Here is an 18917-nt window from a genome sequence, read left to right on the forward strand (position 1 = left end):
TAGTTCCGCGGCGGCCGAGAAGACTCACCGCATAGGAATCGGGATGCGAGGCGAGGGATGCGGCGGGAAGGCCCCGACGGCTAAACGGAAGAGGCTGCAGGGCCGCCTCGGAATGGTCCAAGCATCGGACGCGATTGGGACGACTACCAGTGCCAACCCCTTATCCCGCGATGCGTCCGATACACAGATAGTTCCAAGGCGGCCGAGGAGCCTCACCGCATATCAATCGGGGTGCGAGGCGAGGGATGGGGCGGGAAGGCCCCAACGGCTAGACGGAAGAGGCTTCAGGGCCACCTCGGAATGCTCCAAGCATCGGACGCGCTTGGGGCGACTACCAGTGCCAACCCCTTATCCCGCGATGCGTCCGATACACAGATGGTTCCAAGGCGGCCGAGGAGCCTCACCGCATAGCAATCGGGGGTGCGAGGCGAGGGATGGGGCGGGAAGGCCCCAACGGCTAGACGGAAGAGGCTTCAGGGCCGCCTCGGAATGGTCCAAGCATCGGACGCGCTTGGGGCGACTACCAGTGACAACCCCTCATCCCGCGATGCGTCCGATACGAAGATGGTTCCAAGGCGGCCGAGGAGCCTCACCGCATAGCAATCGGGGTGCGAGGTGGGGGATGCGGCGAGATGGCCCCAACGGCTAGACAGAAGAGGCCACAGGGCCGCGTCGGAATAGTCCAAGCATCGGACGCGCTTGGGGCGACTACCAGTGACAACCCCTTATCCCGCGATGCGTCCGATACGAAGATAGTTCCAAGGCGGCCGAGGAGCCTCACCGCATAGCAATCCGGGTGCGAGGTGGGGGATGCGGCGAGATGGCCCCAACGGCTAGACGGAAGAGGCTGCAGGGCCGCCTCGGAATAGTCCAAGCATCGGACGCGCTTGGGGCGACTACCAGTGACAACCCCTTATCCCGCGATGCTTCCGATACGAAGACAGTTCCAAGGCGGCCGAGGAGCCTCACCGCATAGCAATGGGGGTGCGAGGTGAGGGATGCGGCGAGATGGCCCCAACGGCTAGACGGAAGAGGCCACAGGGCCGCCTCGGAATAGTCCAAGCATCGGACGCGCTTGGGGCGACTACCAGTGACAACCCCTTATCCCGCGATGCATCCGATACGAAGATAGTTCCCAGGCGGCCGAGGAGCCTCACCGCATAGCAATCGGGGTGCGAGGCGAGGGATGCGGCGAGATGGCCCCAAAGGGTAGACGGAAGAGGCTGCGGGGCCGCCTCGGAATAGTCCAAGCATCGAACGCGCTTGGGGCGACTACCACTGCCAACCCCTTATCCCGCGATGCGTCCGATACACAGATAGTTCCGAGGCGGCCGAGGAGCTGGGGGATGCGGCGAGATGGCCCCAACGGCTAGACGGAAGAGGCTGCAGGGCCGCCTCGGAATAGTCCAAGCATCGGACGCGCTTGGGGCGACTACCAGTGACAACCCCTTATCCCGCGATGCGTCCGATACACAGATAGTTCCGAGGCGGCCAAGGAGCCTCACCGCATAGCAATCGTGGTGCGAGGTGGGGGATGCAGCGAGATGGCCCCAACGGCTAGACGGAAGAGGCTGCAGGGCCGCCTCGGAATGGTCCAAGCATCGGACGCGCTTGGGGCGACTACCACTGCCAACCCCTTATCCCGCGATGCGTCCGATACACAGATAGTTCCAAGGCGGCCGAGGAGCCTCACCGAATAGCAATCGGGGTGCGAGGCGAGGGATGCGGCGAGAAAGCCCCAACGGCTAGAGGGAAGAGGCTTCAGGTCCGCCTCGGAATGGTCCAAGCATCGGACGCGCTTGGGGCGACTACCAGTGACAACCCCTTATCCCGCGACGCGTCCGATACACAGATAGTTCCAAGGCGGCCGAGGAGCCTCACCGCATAGCAATCGGGGTGCGAGGCGAGGGATGCGGCGAGAAGGACCCAACGGCTAGACGGAAGAGGCTTCAGGTCCGCCTCGGAATGGTCCAAGCATCGGACGCGCTTGGGGCGACTACCAGTGACAACCCCTTATCCCGCGACGCGTCCGATACACAGATAGTTCCAAGGCGGCCGAGGAGCCTCACCGCATAGCAATCGGGGTGCGAGGCGAGGGATGCGGCGAGAAGGACCCAACGGCTAGACGGAAGAGGCTTCAGGTCCGCCTCGGAATGGTCCAAGCATCGGACGCGCTTGGGGCGACTACCAGTGACAACCCCTTATCCCGCGACGCGTCCGATACACAGATAGTTCCAAGGCGGCCGAGGAGCCTCACCGCATAGCAATCGGGGTGCGAGGCGAGGGATGCGGCGAGAAGGACCCAACGGCTAGACGGAAGAGGCTTCAGGGCCGCCTCGGAATGGTCCAAGCATCGGACGCGCTAGAGGCGACTACCAGTGACAACCCCTTATCCCGCGATGCGTCCGATACACAGATAGTTCCAAGGCGGCCGAGGAGCCTCACCGCATAGCAATCGGGGTGCGAGGCGAGGGATGCGGCGAGAAGGACCCAACGGCTAGACGGAAGAGGCTTCAGGGCCGCCTCGGAATGGTCCAAGCATCGGACGCGCTTGGGGCGACTACCAGTGACAACCCCTTATCCCGCGACGCGTCCGATACACAGATAGTTCCAAGGCGGCCGAGGAGCCTCACCGCATAGCAATCGGGGTGCGAGGCGAGGGATGCGGCAAGAAGGACCCAACGGCTAGACGGAAGAGGCTTCAGGGCCGCCTCGGAATGGTCCAAGCATCGGACGCGCTTGGGGCGACTACCAGTGACAACCCCTTATCCCGCGACGCGTCCGATACACAGATAGTTCCAAGGCGGCCGAGGAGCCTCACCGCATAGCAATCGGGGTGCGAGGCGAGGGATGCGGCGAGAAGGACCCAACGGCTAGACGAAAGAGGCTTCAGGTCCGCCTCGGAATGGTCCAAGCATCGGACGCGCTTGGGGCGACTACCAGTGACAACCCCTTATCCCGCGACGCGTCCGATACACAGATAGTTCCAAGGCGGCCGAGGAGCCTCACCGCATAGCAATCGGGGTGCGAGGCGAGGGATGCGGCGAGAAGGACCCAACGGCTAGACGGAAGAGGCTTCAGGGCCGCCTCGGAATGGTCCAAGCATCGGACGCGCTTGGGGCGACTACCAGTGACAACCCCTTATCCCGCGACGCGTCCGATACACAGATAGTTCCAAGGCGGCCGGGGAGCCTCACCGCATAGCAATCGGGGTGCGAGGCGAGGGATGCGGCGAGAAGGACCCAACGGCTAGACGGAAGAGGCTTCAGGGCCGCCTCGGAATGGTCCAAGCATCGGACGCGCTTGGGGCGACTACCAGTGACAACCCCTTATCCCGCGATGCGTCCGATACACAGATAGTTCCAAGGCGGCCGAGGAGCCTCACCGCATAGCAATCGGGGTGCGAGGCGAGGGATGCGGCGAGAAGGACCCAACGGCTAGACGGAAGAGGCTTCAGGGCCGCCTCGGAATGGTCCAAGCATCGGACGCGCTTGGGGCGACTACCAGTGACAACCCCTTATCCCGCGACGCGTCCGATACACAGATAGTTCCAAGGCGGCCGAGGAGCCGCACCGCATAGCAATCGGGGTGCGAGGCGAGGGATGCGGCGAGAAGGACCCAACGGCTAGACGGAAGAGGCTTCAGGGCCGCCTCGGAATGGTCCAAGCATCGGACGCGCTTGGGGCGACTACCAGTGACAACCCCTTATCCCGCGACGCGTCCGATACACAGATAGTTCCAAGGCGGCCGAGGAGCCTCACCGCATAGCAATCGGGGTGCGAGGCGAGGGATGCGGCGAGAAGGACCCAACGGCTAGACGGAAGAGGCTTCAGGGCCGCCTCGGAATGGTCCAAGCATCGGACGCGCTTGGGGCGACTACCAGTGACAACCCCTTATCCCGCGACGCGTCCGATACACAGATAGTTCCAAGGCGGCCGAGGAGCCTCACCGCATAGCAATCGGGGTGCGAGGCGAGGGATGCGGCGAGAAGGACCCAACGGCTAGACGGAAGAGGCTTCAGGGCCGCCTGGGAATGGTCCATGCATCGCACGCGCTTGGGGCGACTACCAGTGACAACCCCTTATCCCGCGACGCGTCCGATACACAGATAGTTCCAAGGCGGCCGAGGAGCCTCACCGCATAGCAATCGGGGTGCGAGGCGAGGGATGCGGCGAGAAGGACCCAACGGCTAGACGGAAGAGGCTTCAGGGCCGCCTCGGAATGGTCCAAGCATCGGACGCGCTTGGGGCGACTACCAGTGACAACCCCTTATCCCGCGACGCGTCCGATACACAGATAGTTCCAAGGCGGCCGAGGAGCCTCACCGCATAGCAATCGGGGTGCGAGTCGAGGGATGCGGCGAGAAGGACCCAACGGCTAGACGGAAGAGGCTTCAGGGCCGCCTCGGAATGGTCCAAGCATCGGACGCGCTTGGGGCGACTACCAGTGACAACCCCTTATCCCGCGATGCGTCTGATACACAGATAGTTCCAAGGCGGCCGAGGAGCCTCACCGCATAGCAATCGGGGTGCGAGGCAAGGGATGCGGCGAGAAGGACCCAACGGCTAGACGGAAGAGGCTTCAGGGCCGCCTCGGAATGGTCCAAGCATCGGACGCGCTTGGGGCGACTACCGTTGCCAACCCCTTATCCCGCGATGCGTCTGATACACAGATAGTTCCGAGGCGGCCGAGGAGCCTCACCGCATAGCAATCGGGTTGCGAGGCAGATTATTGGGAAGGGAACCCCCTGGGATGCGGCTCAAGCAGTGCCCAAAGGGACTGGAATGCGGAATCACATCGAGAGACCCAAATGCTATACGAGGGCTCAAATCGAATTATCGATTTGGCCACGACATGGACGCATCGGAACGACTACCTTTGCCGAACCACTCGCAATTGCATCCATACCGAAACCAATAGACATTTCCGTTAGAGCCCTCGCATAGCATTCGGGAATCTCGCATGCCCCTCTAAATCGACCAATGCTGGCGCTCAACGAAAATCCGAGCGCTACCACCGTTCGAGCGCCAGCATTGGTCGAGTTAGAGGGGCACGGGGGAGAATGCTCCAGTCAACACCTCCCCTATATAAGTTATTTGTCCGATTCTCGCACAACCGTAGTCTGCCTCGTCGAATCAAACAACGGTCCCAGATTCTGACTTCCGTTCCGTAGAGACCCAAAAGCTAGATGGAGGCTCGCAAGAAAGAGAGTCGGCGCATAGCAATCGGGTTTCTCGAACGTTTAGGGACCGAGCTCACTTGCGGATAGGGCAAAATCCGCCAAGCAACCCAAAAGCTAGACGGGGGCTCGAATCGAATCGCCTAGGCGGCCACAACAACGACGTGTTGGATCGACTACCAGTGCCAAACCATTCAGCAAGACTAGTCTGTGTCGAGGCCGGATAGAGATTCTCAGAGAGCGCCCGTATAGCATTTAGGAGACCTGCCGCGTCCCTCACACTCGACAAATGGTGGTGCACGTTTATAAATCCGAGCGATCCCAACCCTTTCAAGCACCAACATCGGTCGAGATAGAGGGGCACGGAGGGGGCTGCGTGAGACAACACAGTCCCCTATATAAGTTATTTGTCCGATTCTCACACATCCGAAGAATGGTCATCAAATCGGACAACAGCCCAAACTTCCGACTTCCGTCCCAGAAAGCCCAAGAGCTATCTAAAACGTTCATGGCCGGAACTCGATCGCGGCTATACCAGTCCGCCAAGCAACCCAAAAGCTAGACTGGAGCTCTAGTCGAATCACCTCTGTGGCCATTGCAAGGACGTGTTGGAGCGACTACCATTGCCGAACCATTCCGCAGGTCGAGTCCATACCAAGGCCGCATAGAGATTCACGATGAGCTCCTGCATAGCAATCAGGAGACTTGCCGTGTCCATCACAATCGATAAATCCTGGTGCAAGATTTTTGCATCCGAGCGCTCCAACCAGTCGAGCACCAGCATCAATCGACATAAACGGGCACGGGGGGAGGATGCTCGAGAACACTACCTCCCCTATATAAGTTATTTGTCCGATTCTCAAGCAGCCGAAGTCTGGTCATCGAATCGGGTCAAAGACCACAACTTCCGACTTTACCCACAATGCAAGTCATCGAATCGAACATCGGCCCCCGAGTCGGACTCCATGCGTATGTCAGGTCATCGGACCCAAATTCCGCCTTCCTGCGCATGGCGGGCCATCAATATCAACTCGGTCATCGGACCCAAACTCCGCCTTTCTGCGCATGGCACGCCTTCAAATCGGTCATCGGACCCAAATTCCGCCTTCCTGTGCATGGCGGGCCATCAACATCAACTCGGTCATCGGACCCAAATTCCGCCTTTCTGCGCATGGCACGCCATCAACTCGGTCATCGGACCCAAATTCCGCCTTCCTGCGCATGGCAGGTCATCGGACACAAATTCAGACCTCGCCAATATGCCTACGTATCGAATCGGTCATCGGACCCAACTTCCGACTTCATCCATACTGTAGGGTCTTTGAGGTTGGCGCGGTGCGCTCAACCCGGGGAGTCGACCCATCGAAGCATACACCTCCCCTATATAAGCTATTTGTCCGATTCCCACACCTGTGTAGTTTGCACCTCTGACCAGGACATCGACCCCAACTTCCGAACTCGACTGCAACGACGGCACCAGCGCCTTGGTGCGCACCTTGCGACGCACAGTCCCAACATTCGCCTTCCTGCACATGGCAGGTCATCGGACCCAAATTCCGACCTCGCGAGTATGCCTACATATCGAATCGGTCATCGGACACAACTTCCGACTTCATCCATACCGTAGGGTCTTTGAGGTTGGCGCGGTGCGCTCAACCCGGGGAGTCGACCCAACGAAGCATACACCTCCCCTATATAAGCTATTTGTCCGATTCCCACACCTGTGTAGTTTGCACCTCCGATCAGGACATCGACCCCAACTTCCGAACTCGCCTGCAACGACCGAACCAGCGCCTTGGTGCGCACCTTGCAACGCACAGTGCCAACATTCGCCTTCCTGCACATGGCAGGTCATCGGACCCAAATTCCGACCTCGCGAGTATGCCTACATATCGAATCGGTCATCGGACCCAACTTCCGACTTCATCCATACCGTAGGGTCTTTGAGGTTGGCGCGGTGCGCTCAACCCGGGGAGTCGACCCAACGAAGCATACACCTCCCCTATATAAGCTATTTGTCCGATTCCCACACCTGTGTAGCTTGCACCTCCGATCAGGACATCGACCCCAACTTCCGAACTCGACTAAAAAGACCGCACCAGCACCTTGGTGTGCACCTTGCAACGCACAGTGCCAACATTCGCCTTCCTGCACATGGCAGGTCATCGGACCCAAATTCCGACCTCATGAGCATACCTACTAATCGAATCGGTCATCGGACCCAACTTCCGACTTCATCCATACCGTAGGGTCTTTGAGGTTGGCGCGGTGCGCTCAACCTGGGGAGTCGACCCATCGAAGCATACACCTCCCCTATATAAGCTATTTGTCCGATTCCGACACCTGTGTAGTTTGCACCTCCGCTCAGGACATCGACCCCAACTTCCGAACTCGCCTCCAACGACCGAACCAGCGCCTTGGTGCGCACCAAAAGTGCGCACTTTTGGAGGGCACTTTTGTGCGCTCCAAAGGTGCGCACTTTTGGAGGGCACTTTTGTGCGCTCCAAAGGTGCGCACTTTTGGAGGGCACTTTTTGGAGGGCACTTTTGTGCGCTCCAAAGGTGCGCACTTTTGGAGGGCACTTTTTGGAGGGCACTTTTCTGCGCTCCAAAGGTGCGCACTTTTGGAGGGCACTTTTTGGAGGGCACTTTTCTGCGCTCCAAAGGTGCGCACTTTTGGAGGGCACTTTTTGGAGGGCACTTTTCTGCGCTCCAAAGGTGCGCACTTTTGGAGGGCACTTTTTGGAGGGCACTTTTCTGCGCTCCAAAGGTGCGCACTTTTGGAGGGCACTTTTGTGCACTCCAAAGGTGCACACTTTTGGAGGGCACTTTTTGGAGGGCACTTTTCTGCACTCCAAAGGTGCGCACTTTTGGAGGGCACTTTTTGGAGGGCACTTTTGTGCGCTCCAAAGGTGCGCACTTTTGGAGGGCACTTTTTGGAGGGCACTTTTGTGCGCTCCAAAGGTGCGCACTTTTGGAGGGCACTTTTGTGCACTCCAAAGGTGCGCACTTTTGGAGGGCACTTTTCCTGCGCTCCAAAGGTGCACACCTAGGTGAGCACCTTCGACCACACCTTGTAGCACACCAAACTCTGACTTTCGACTTCATCCGCAATGCAGGGTCTTTGAGGTTGGCGCAATGCGCACAACCAGGGGAGTCGACCCATCAAACCCAACACCTCCCCTATATAAGCTATTTGTCTGATTCTCATACATGCGTAGCCTGCAGGAGCAATTAGGACATCGACCCCAACTTTCGGCTTCTAAACGAAAACAAGGTCTTTGAGGTTGGTGTAATGCGAACAACTAGGGGAGTCAACCCATCAAACCCAACACCTCCCCTATATAAGCTATTTGTCTGATTCTCATACATGTGTAGTCTACAGGAGCAATTAGGACATCGACCCCAACTTTTGACTTCTTAACGAAAACAAGGTCTTTGAGGTTGACGTAATGCGCACAACCAGGGGAGTCGACCCATCAAACCCAACACCTCCCCTATATAAGCTATTTGTCCGATTCTCATACATGTGTAGCCTACAGGAGCCATTAGGACATTGACCCCAACTTTTGACTTCTTAACGAAAACAAGGTCTTTGAGGTTGGCGTAATGCGCACAACCAAGGGAGTTGACCCATCAAACCCAACACCTCCCCTATATAAGCTATTTGTCTGATTCTCATACATGTGTAGCCTGCAACAACGATTAGGACATCCACCCCAACTTCTGAATTCGTCTGCGTTGACCGCACCAAAGGTGCACGCCTTGGTGCTCACCAAAATCCGACTTCCGACTTCTTCTGCTATGCGGGGTCTTTGAGGTTGGCGCAGTGCGCACAACCAGGGGAGTCAACCCACCGAATGCAACACCTCCCCTATATAAGCTATTTGTCTGATTCTCATACATGCGTAGACTGCAGCAATGATTAGGACATCCACCCCAACTTTTGACTTCTTAAACAAGACAGGGTCTTTGAAGTTGGTGCAGTGCACACAACCAGGGGAGTCGACCCATCAAACGCAACACCTCCCCTATATAAAGCTATTTGTCCGATTCTCATACGTGTAGTCTGCAGCAGCGATTAGGACATCGACCCCAACTTCCGAATTCGTTTGCATTGACCGCACCAAAGGTGCACGCCTTGGTGTGCACCTTGGAGTGCACTTTGGTGCTCACCTCGGTGCACACTTTGGTGTGCACCTCGGTGTGCACCAAAGGTGCGCACCTTGGAGCGCACCAAAGGTGTACACTTTGGAGCGCACCACATAGGGTCTTTGAGAGGTTGGCGCAGTGCGCACACCAAGGTGGGTGTTGAGGTGCGTGCCGAGGTGGGTGGGTGCTAGGGTGCGCTCCATGGTGGGTGCCAGGGTGGGTGCGTGCTAGGGTGGATTCCAAAGAGGGTCATAGGGTGGGTGCCAAGGTGGGTTGGTGATATAGTGGGTTCAAAGGTGGGTACTAGGGTGGGTTCCAAGGTGGGTCACAAGTTGGGTGCCAGGATGCGTGGGTGTTAGGTTGGGTGCCAAGGTGGGCTCCTGCGTGGGTGGGTGCTAGGGTGGGTTTCAAGGTGGACGCGAGGGCGGGTGCCAAGGTGGGTAACAAGTTGGGTGTTAGGATGGGTGAGTGCTAGAGTGGGTGCCAAGGTGGGTGGGTGCTAAGGTGGATGCCAAGGTGGTTCACAGGGTGGGTGGGTTCTAGGGTGAGTTCCAAGGTGGGTCACAGGTTTAGTGCTAGGGTGCGTGTCAAGGCGGGTGTCGAGGTGCCTGGGTGCTAGGGTGTGGATGCCAATGTGGGTCATAGGGTGGGTACTAGGGTGGGCTGCAATGTGGGTGCCAAGGTGGGTAACATGCTCGGTTGGTTCTAAATTGGGTGTCAGGGTGGGTGTGCACCCACCTTGCCCGAGGTGGGTGCCAAGGTGCCAGTGTGGGTGGGTGCTAAGGTGGATGCCAAGGTGGGTGAGAAGGTGGGTGATAGGTTGAGTGGTAGGATGGGTGGGTGCCAAGATGGGTCACAGGGTGGGTGCAAGGGTGGGTAGGTGCTAGGGTTGGTGTCAGGGTGGGTGGGTGCTAGGTTGGGTTCCAAGGTGGGTGCGAGGGTGAGTGTCAAGGTGGGTCACAGGTTAGGTGCTAGGATGGGTGAGTGCTAGGGTGCAAAGGTGCCAGGGTGGGTGCTAGGATGGGTCGATGCTAGGGTGAGTGGCAAGGTGGGTCCACAAGTGTCAAGGTGGGTGCCGAGGTGGGTGCCAACTTGGGTTCCAAGGTGGGTGCCAAGTGGGCGACTGCTATGGTGGATGCCAAGGTGGGTCACGGGGTGGGTGCCAAGTTGCTAGGTTGTGTTCCAAGGTGGGTGCCAACGTGGCTGCTAGGGTGCGTGGGTTAAAGGGTGTGTCACAACGTGGGTGCCAGGATGGGTGCGCACCCACACTGGCCAAGACGGGTGCAAGGTTGGGTTCCAAGCCCGGTCACAGGCTGGGTGCTAGGATGGGTGGGTGCCAAGGTGGGCACCAGGGTGGGTGCACCCACCCTGGCCAAGGTGGGTCACGGGGTGGGTCCTAGGGTGGGTAACAGGGTGGGTACTAAGGTGCGTGCCAAGGTGGGTCATGGGGTGGGTGCCAAGGTGGGCACCAGGGTGGGTGTGCACCAACCCTAGCCAGGGTAGGTCACGGGGTGGTTGTCGGGGTGGGCGTCAAGGAGCCAAGGTGGGTGGCAAGTAGCCAAGTTGCGTGCCAAGGTGGGTGTCGGGGTGGGTGCCAAGGATCCAAGGTGGGTGCCAAGGAACCAAGGTGGGTGTCTGGGTGGGTGCCGAGGTGGGAGCCAGGGTGGGTCCCAAGGTGAGTGCAAAGGTGGGTGCCAGGGTCAAGGTGAGTGCCAATGTGGGTTCCAAGGTGCCAGGGTCAGGGTGAGTGCCAATGTGGGTTCAAAGGTGCTAAGTTGGGTGCGAGGTTGGGTGCGAGGGTGGGTGGGTGCCAAGGTGTGCTAGGTGGAAGCCCGGGTGGGTCGGCATCCCATGGGTGTCGAGTTGGGTGCCTGATGGGTGCTTCTTGTCAAGTTTTAGTCGTCGGGACTCATTTCGAGCCTTAGAGGTCGTTTCTTGTCCGGTTGCCCTGTCTTCGACCTGGGAACCCAATTTTGGTCCTCGGGTCCCATTTTTTTTTGTCTCGCATCCCACTTTTGGCCTGTGGCCTTTTCGGGGTCGATTCTCGTTTTGGGCATCAGAGCATGTTTCTTCTCCTAAAACCCAATATTTGTTTATTAAGTCTCGGAACACATTTTTGTTCTCGTGGACCCATCATGGGTCTTGGAACGCATTTGTGGTCCTTGGGTCCCATTTTGCATCCCGAAACTTGTGTTTTGGTGCTTGATCCCTATTTTGGGTGCCCACCTTGCACCAAGTGCGCACCCGGGGCAAACCGAGCGCCTTGGTGCACCGGGGCAAGATCGAGCGTGCACCCGAGGCGCCCCGAACATGCACCAAGGTGCACTCGGCCCACATGTGAGCGCAGGTCGTTGCGCCCGAGGTGGTGTGTGGGCACCGCGTTGCAGACGGGACACTGCACGCACACGACGCCCCGTCCAGGTGCACGCACGTAGGCCGGGCCGGGTGCACACCCGACGCCCTAGCAAGGTGCGCGCACCCGGGCAGGGCTCACACTTGGCGAACGGGGCGCACTTCGCGAGGGAGGGTGTGCACCTCGACGGGGGTGGGTGGCCGGGGTGGATTCGCACGTGGGTCGCGGTTTGCTAAGTACACACTGCGACAAGCTCATAACGGGTGCGATCATACCAGCGTTAGTGCACCGGATCCCATCAGAACTCCGCAGTTAAGCGCGCTTGGGCCGGAGTAGTACTAGGATGGGTGACCTCCCGGGAAGTCCCGGTGTTGCACCCTTTCTTAGTTTTTCGCCGGGCGTCGCAATGCTATTTGAATAAACCTTTTGCCCGTTTGCGTTCTCGTCGGGGCCGGGCCGGGCCGGGGTGCGCTGCCCGCACTACCGCGCGCGCGGGGGCGACACCGAGCGCGCACCCGAGGCGCCCCGAGCACACAGGCCACGGTGCAACCCGGGCGTTGTGCGCGCACCCCGGTGCGCCCGAGGTGCTGCGCGCGCACCCAGGTGAAATCGGTGTGCACCTCGGCCAGTGCGCGCTCGGTCGAGTCGCGCACGTTGGCCAAGGTGCACGGTGATGTTTCTTACTCTAAGGTTCCGCACCAGACGCCCGGGACAGGTGAGCGAAGCTGGGCGGGGCCGGGTGCGCGGCCGGGGCAGGTGCACGCAGCTGGAGAGAGCTTTGGAGCACACCAGAGGTGCGCACCTTGGAGCACACTTCGGAGCGCACCAATGATGCGCTCCATTCAAAAGTTTCCTGAAAAGGCAAAAAAAGTTGAGATTATAGAATTTCCCACTTGAGAGATTGTAAAAAAAAAAAATTTAAAATGAAGGAAACGCGGGTGCCAAGGTGTGCGCGCCCGGGTGCGCAGCCCAGCCAAGGTGTGCGCACCAAGGCGCCCACCCTGGCGAAGGTGCACGCAAGGTGCGCACCCGAGGCAAACCGGACAATTAACCCAACTTTCGACTTCGCGCGCACCTGCGCACCTTGGAGCGCACTTCGGAGCGCTCCTTGGTGCGCACCAATCTTGGGCACCTCGGAGTGCACCATGGCGCCCACCAAGGTGCGCACCCGGGGCAAACCGAGCTCCGACTTCGTGCGCACCTTGGAGCGCACGAAAGGTGCGCACCATGGCGCCCACCAAGGTGCGCAGCCCAGCCAAGGCGTGCGCATCAAGGTGCGCACCCTGGCGAAGGTGCGCACCCGGGGCAAACCGAGCTCCGACTTCGTGCGCACCTTGGAGCGCACAAAGGGTGCGCAACCCAGCCAAGGTGTGCGCACCCCGGGCAAACCGAGCTCCGAATCGTGCGCACCTTGGAGCACACTTCGGAGCCCTCCTTGGTGCGCACCGATGTTGCGCACCTCGGAGCGCACCCGGGGAAAACAATGCAATTAACCCGACTTTCGACTTCGTGGGCACCTCGGAGCGCTCTCGGGTTCGCACCTCGGAGCACACCGAGGTGCGCACCTTTGATGCGCTACCTTCACCAATTTCCAGAAAAGGCAAGAAAACATTGAGAAGGTGTGCGCACCGAGGTGCCCACCCTGGCGAAGGTGCACGCGAGGTGCGCACCCGGGGCAAACCGGGCTCCGACTTCGTGCACGCCATGCTGCGCACCTTGGAGGGCCATGGTGCGCACCTTGGAGCACACTTCGGAGCGCTCAATGGTGCCCAACCCAGCCAAGGTGCCCACCGCGGCGAAGGTGCACGCGAGGTGCGCACCCGGGGCAAACCGGGCTCCGACTTCGTGCACGCCGCACCTTGGAGCACACTTCGGAGCGCTCCTTGGTGCGCACCAGGGCGCGCAACCCAGCCGAGGTGCCCACCCCGGTGAAGGTGCACGCGGGGTGCGCACCCGAGGCAAACCGGGCTCCGACTTCGTGCACGCCATGGTGCCCACCGCGGCGAAGGTGCACGCGAGGTGCGCACCCAGGGCAAACTGGGCTCCGACTTCGTGCACGCCGCACCTTGGAGCACACTTCGGAGCGCTCCTTGGTGCGCACCAGGGCGCGCAACCCAGCCGAGGTGCCCACCCCGGCGAAGGTGCACGCGAGGTGCGCACCCGGGGCAAACCGGGCTCCGACTTCGTGCACGCCATGGTGCCCACCGCGGCGAAGGTGCACGCGAGGTGCGCACCCGGGGCAAACCGGGCTCCGACTTCGTGCACGCCGCACCTTGGAGCACACTTCGGAGCGCTCCTTGGTGCGCACCATGGTGCCCACCAGGGCGCGCAACCCCGCCGAAGGTGCACGCGAGGTGCGCACCCGGGGCAAACCGGGCTCCGACTTCGTGCACGCCGCACCTTGGAGCACACTTCGGAGCGCTCCTTGGTGCGCACCAGGGCGCGCAACCCCGCCGAAGGTGCACGCGAGGTGCGCACCCGGGGCAAACCGGGCTCCGACTTCGTGCACGCCATGGTGCGCACCAGGGTGCCCACCGCGGCGAAGGTGCGCACCTGGGGCAAACCGGGCTCCGACTTCGTGCACGCCGCACCTTGGAGCACACTTCGGAGCGCTCCTTGGTGCGCACCAGGGCGCGCAACCCAGCCGAGGTGCCCACCCCGGCGAAGGTGCACGCGAGGTGCGCACCCGGGGCAAACCGGGCTCCGACTTCGTGCACGCCATGGTGCCCACCGCGGCGAAGGTGCGCACCCGGGGCAAACCGGGCTAGGACTTCGTGCACGCCGCACCTTGGAGCACACTTCGGAGCGCTCCTTGGTGCGCACCATGGTGCCCACCAGGCCGCGCAACCCAGCCAAGGTGTGCGCACCAAGGTGCACGCGAGGTGCGCACCCGGGGCAAACCGGGGTCCGGCTTCGTGCACGCCGCACCTTGGAGCACACATCGGGGCGCTCCCGGGTTCGCACCGGCGTTGCGCACCGTGGTGGGCACCTCGGAGCGCACCGTGGTGGGCACCTCGGAGCACACCAAGGTGGGCAGCGAGGTGCGCACCTTTGATGCGATGCCTTCACTAATTTCCATAAAAGGCAAAAGAAAACGAGATTTTAAAATTTCCGTTTTGAAAGATAGTGAGAAAAAGGGAATGCTGGTGCCATCTTGAGCCCGCCCTGGTGCGCAGCCCAGCCAAGGTGTGCGCACCAAGGTGCCCACCCTGGCGAAGGTGCGCGCCCGGGCAATTAACCCAACTTCCAACTTCGCGCGCGCCAGGGTGGGAGCGCACCCAACAACCGGGCCTGGGAAGAGCCAATGCGAGAAACCCCACCAAACGCTCTGACAAAAAAACAGGGGGCGCTCCAGTAACCCCGCTTCGGAGCGCACCCTGGGCAAACCCAGCCAGGGTGCCCACCCCGGCCAAGGTGCAGGCGAGGTGCGCACCCGGGGCAAACCGGGCTCCGACAACGTGCACGCCGCACCTTGGAGCACACTTCGTAGCGCTCCCGGGTGCGCACCTCAGAGCACACCAAGGTGGGCAGCGAGGTGCGCACCTTTGATGCGCTGCCTTCACTAATTTCCAGAAAAGGCAAAAAAAAGAGGAGATTTTAAAATTTCCGTTTTGAAAGATAGTGAAAAAAACGGAACGCGGGTGCCATCTTGAGCCCGCCCGGGTGCACAGCCCAGGTAAGGTGCCCACCCTGGCAAAGGTGCGCACCCGGGCAATTAACCCTACTTCCGACTTCGTGCGCGCCAGGGTGGCAACCGGGCCTGGGAAGAGCCAATGCGAGAAACCCCACCAAACGCTCCGACAAAAAAAGAGGCGGCGCTCCAATAACCCCGCTTCGGAGCGCAGCCGGGGCAAACCCAGCCAAGGTGCCCACCCCGACGAAGGTGCACGCGAGGTGCGCACCCGGGGCAAACCGGGCTCCGACAACGTGCACGCAGCACCTTGGAGCACACTTCGAAGCACTCCCGGGTGCCCACCGGCGTTGCGCACCGTGGTGGGCAGCGAGGTGCGCACCTTTGATGCGCTGCCTTCACTAATTTCCAGAAAAGGCAAAAAAAAATGAGATTTTAAAATTTCCGTTTTGAAAGATAGTGAAAAAAACGGAACGCGGGTGCCATCTTGAGCCCGCCCTGGTGCGCAGCCCAGGCAAGGCATGCGCACCAAGGTGCCCACCCGCGGTGCACGCCCGGGGCAAACCGGGCTCCGACTTCGTGCAGGCCGCACCTTGGAGCACACTTCGGAGCGCTCCTTGGTGCGCACCATGGTGCCCACCAGGGCGCACCCGGGGCAAACCGGGCTCCGACTTCGTGCACGCCGCACCTTGGAGCACACATCGGAGCGCTCCCAGGTTCGCACCAGCGTTGCGCACCTTTGATGCGCTGCCTTCACTAATTTCCAGAAAAGGCAAAAAAAAACGATATTTTAAAATTTCCGTTCTGAAAGATAGTGAAAAAAACGGAACGCGGGTGCCATCTTGAGCCCTTCCTGGTGCGCAGCCCAGGCAAGTTGTGCGCACCAAGGTGCCCACCCTGGCGGAGGTGCGCGCCCGGGGCAAACCGGGCTCCGACTTCGTGCACTGCATGGTGCCCACCAAGGCGCGCAACCCAGCCAAGGTGCCCACCGCAGCGAAGGTGCACGCGAGGTGCGCACCCGAGGTGCACACCCGGGGCAAACCGAGCTCCGACTTCGTGCACGCCGCACCTTGGAGCACACTTCAGAGCGCTCCTTGGTGCGCACCAGGGCGCGCAACCCAGCCAAGGTGCTCACCCCGGCGAAGGTGCACGCGAGGTGCGCACCCGGGGCAAGCCGGGCTCGGACTTCGTGCACGCCGCACCTTGGAGCACACATCGGAGCGCTCCCGGGTTCGCACCAGCATTGCGCACCTTTGATGCGCTGCCTTCACTAATTTCCAGAAAAGGCAAAAAAAAAAAAAAAACGAGATTTTAAAATTTCCGTTTTGAAAGATAGTGAAAAAAACGGAACGCGGGTGCCATCTTGAGCCCGCCCTGGTGTGCAGCCCAGGCAAGTTGTGCGCACCAAGGCACCCACCCTGGCCAAGGTGGGTCACGGGGTGGGTCCTAGGGTGGGTAACGGGGTGGGTACTAAGGTGCGTGCCAAGGTGGGTCATGGGGTGGGTGCCAAGGTGGGCACCAGGGTGGGTGTGCACCAACCCTAGCCAGGGTAGGTCACGGGGTGGTTGTCGGGGTGGGCGTCAAGGAGCCAAGGTGGGTGGCAAGTAGCCAAGTTGCGTGCCAAGGTGGGTGTCGGGGTGGGTGCCAAGGATCCAAGGTGGGTGCCAAGGAACCAAGGTGGGTGTCTGGGTGGGTGCCGAGGTGGGAGCCAGGGTGGGTCCCAAGGTGAGTGCAAAGGTGGGTGCCAGGGTCAAGGTGAGTGCCAATGTGGGTTCCAAGGTGCCAGGGTCAGGGTGAGTGCCAATGTGGGTTCAAAGGTGCTAAGTTGGGTGCGAGGTTGGGTGCGAGGGTGGGTGGGTGCCAAGGTGTGCTAGGTGGAAGCCCGGGTGGGTCGGCATCCCATGGGTGTCGAGTTGGGTGCCTGATGGGTGCTTCTTGTCAAGTTTTAGTCGTCGGGACTCATTTCGAGCCTTAGAGGTCGTTTCTTGTCCGGTTGCCCTGTCTTCGACCTGGGAACCCAATTTTGGTCCTCGGGTCCCATTTTTTTTTGTCTCGCATCCCACTTTTGGCCTGTGGCCTTTTCGGGGTCGATTCTCGTTTTGGGCATCAGAGCATGTTTCTTCTCCTAAAACCCAATATTTGTTTATTAAGTCTCGGAACACATTTTTGTTCTCGTGGACCCATCATGGGTCTTGGAACGCATTTGTGGTCCTTGGGTCCCATTTTGCATCCCGAAACTTGTGTTTTGGTGCTTGATCCCTATTTTGGGTGCCCACCTTGCACCAAGTGCGCACCCGGGGCAAACCGAGCGCCTTGGTGCACCGGGGCAAGATCGAGCGTGCACCCGAGGCGCCCCGAACATGCACCAAGGTGCACTCGGCCCACATGTGAGCGCAGGTCGTTGCGCCCGAGGTGGTGTGTGGGCACCGCGTTGCAGACGGGACACTGCACGCACACGACGCCCCGTCCAGGTGCACGCACGTAGGCCGGGCCGGGTGCACACCCGACGCCCTAGCAAGGTGCGCGCACCCGGGCAGGGCTCACACTTGGCGAACGGGGCGCACTTCGCGAGGGAGGGTGTGCACCTCGACGGGGGTGGGTGGCCGGGGTGGATTCGCACGTGGGTCGCGGTTTGCTAAGTACACACTGCGACAAGCTCATAACGGGTGCGATCATACCAGCGTTAGTGCACCGGATCCCATCAGAACTCCGCAGTTAAGCGCGCTTGGGCCGGAGTAGTACTGGGATGGGTGACCTCCCGGGAAGTCCCGGTGTTGCACCCTTTCTTAGTTTTTCGCCGGGCGTCGCAATGCTATTTGAATAAACCTTTTGCCCGTTTGCGTTCTCGTCGGGGCCGGGCCGGGCCGGGGTGCGCTGCCCGCACTACCGCGCGCGCGGGGGCGACACCGAGCGCGCACCCGAGGCGCCCCGAGCACACAGGCCACGGTGCAACCCGGGCGTTGTGCGCGCACCCCGGTGCGCCCGAGGTGCTGCGCGCGCACCCAGGTGAAATCGGTGTGCACCTCGGCCAGTGCGCGCTCGGTCGAGTCGCGCACGTTGGCCAAGGTGCACGGTGATGTTTCTTACTCTAAGGTTCCGCACCAGACGCCCGGGACAGGTGAGCGAAGCTGGGCGGGGCCGGGTGCGCGGCCGGGGCAGGTGCACGCAGCTGGAGAGAGCTTTGGAGCACACCAGAGGTGCGCACCTTGGAGCACACTTCGGAGCGCACCAATGATGCGCTCCATTCAAAAGTTTCCTGAAAAGGCAAAAAAAGTTGAGATTATAGAATTTCCCACTTGAGAGATTGTAAAAAAAAAAAATTTAAAATGAAGGAAACGCGGGTGCCAAGGTGTGCGCGCCCGGGTGCGCAGCCCAGCCAAGGTGTGCGCACCAAGGCGCCCACCCTGGCGAAGGTGCACGCAAGGTGCGCACCCGAGGCAAACCGGACAATTAACCCAACTTTCGACTTCGCGCGCACCTGCGCACCTTGGAGCGCACTTCGGAGCGCTCCTTGGTGCGCACCAATCTTGGGCACCTCGGAGTGCACCATGGCGCCCACCAAGGTGCGCACCCGGGGCAAACCGAGCTCCGACTTCGTGCGCA

The 18917-nt window shown here is 60.5% G+C and overlaps 2 non-coding genes across 2 annotated transcripts; both read left to right on the forward strand.

The window, feature by feature from the left end:
• Positions 1-11944: 11944 nt before the first annotated feature.
• LOC131868421 (5S ribosomal RNA) lies at positions 11945-12063 on the forward strand. Its single transcript, XR_009366876.1, has one exon. It is a non-coding gene; the product is annotated as a 5S ribosomal RNA (ribosomal RNA).
• A 5915-nt stretch (positions 12064-17978) lies between these two features.
• Positions 17979-18097, forward strand: LOC131868444 (5S ribosomal RNA). Its single transcript, XR_009366898.1, has one exon. It is a non-coding gene; the product is annotated as a 5S ribosomal RNA (ribosomal RNA).
• Positions 18098-18917: the final 820 nt, after the last annotated feature.

The sequence above is a fragment of the Cryptomeria japonica genome, unplaced genomic scaffold, assembly GCF_030272615.1.
Source record: "Cryptomeria japonica unplaced genomic scaffold, Sugi_1.0 HiC_scaffold_206, whole genome shotgun sequence".
NCBI classification, from domain to species: domain Eukaryota; kingdom Viridiplantae; phylum Streptophyta; class Pinopsida; order Cupressales; family Cupressaceae; genus Cryptomeria; species Cryptomeria japonica.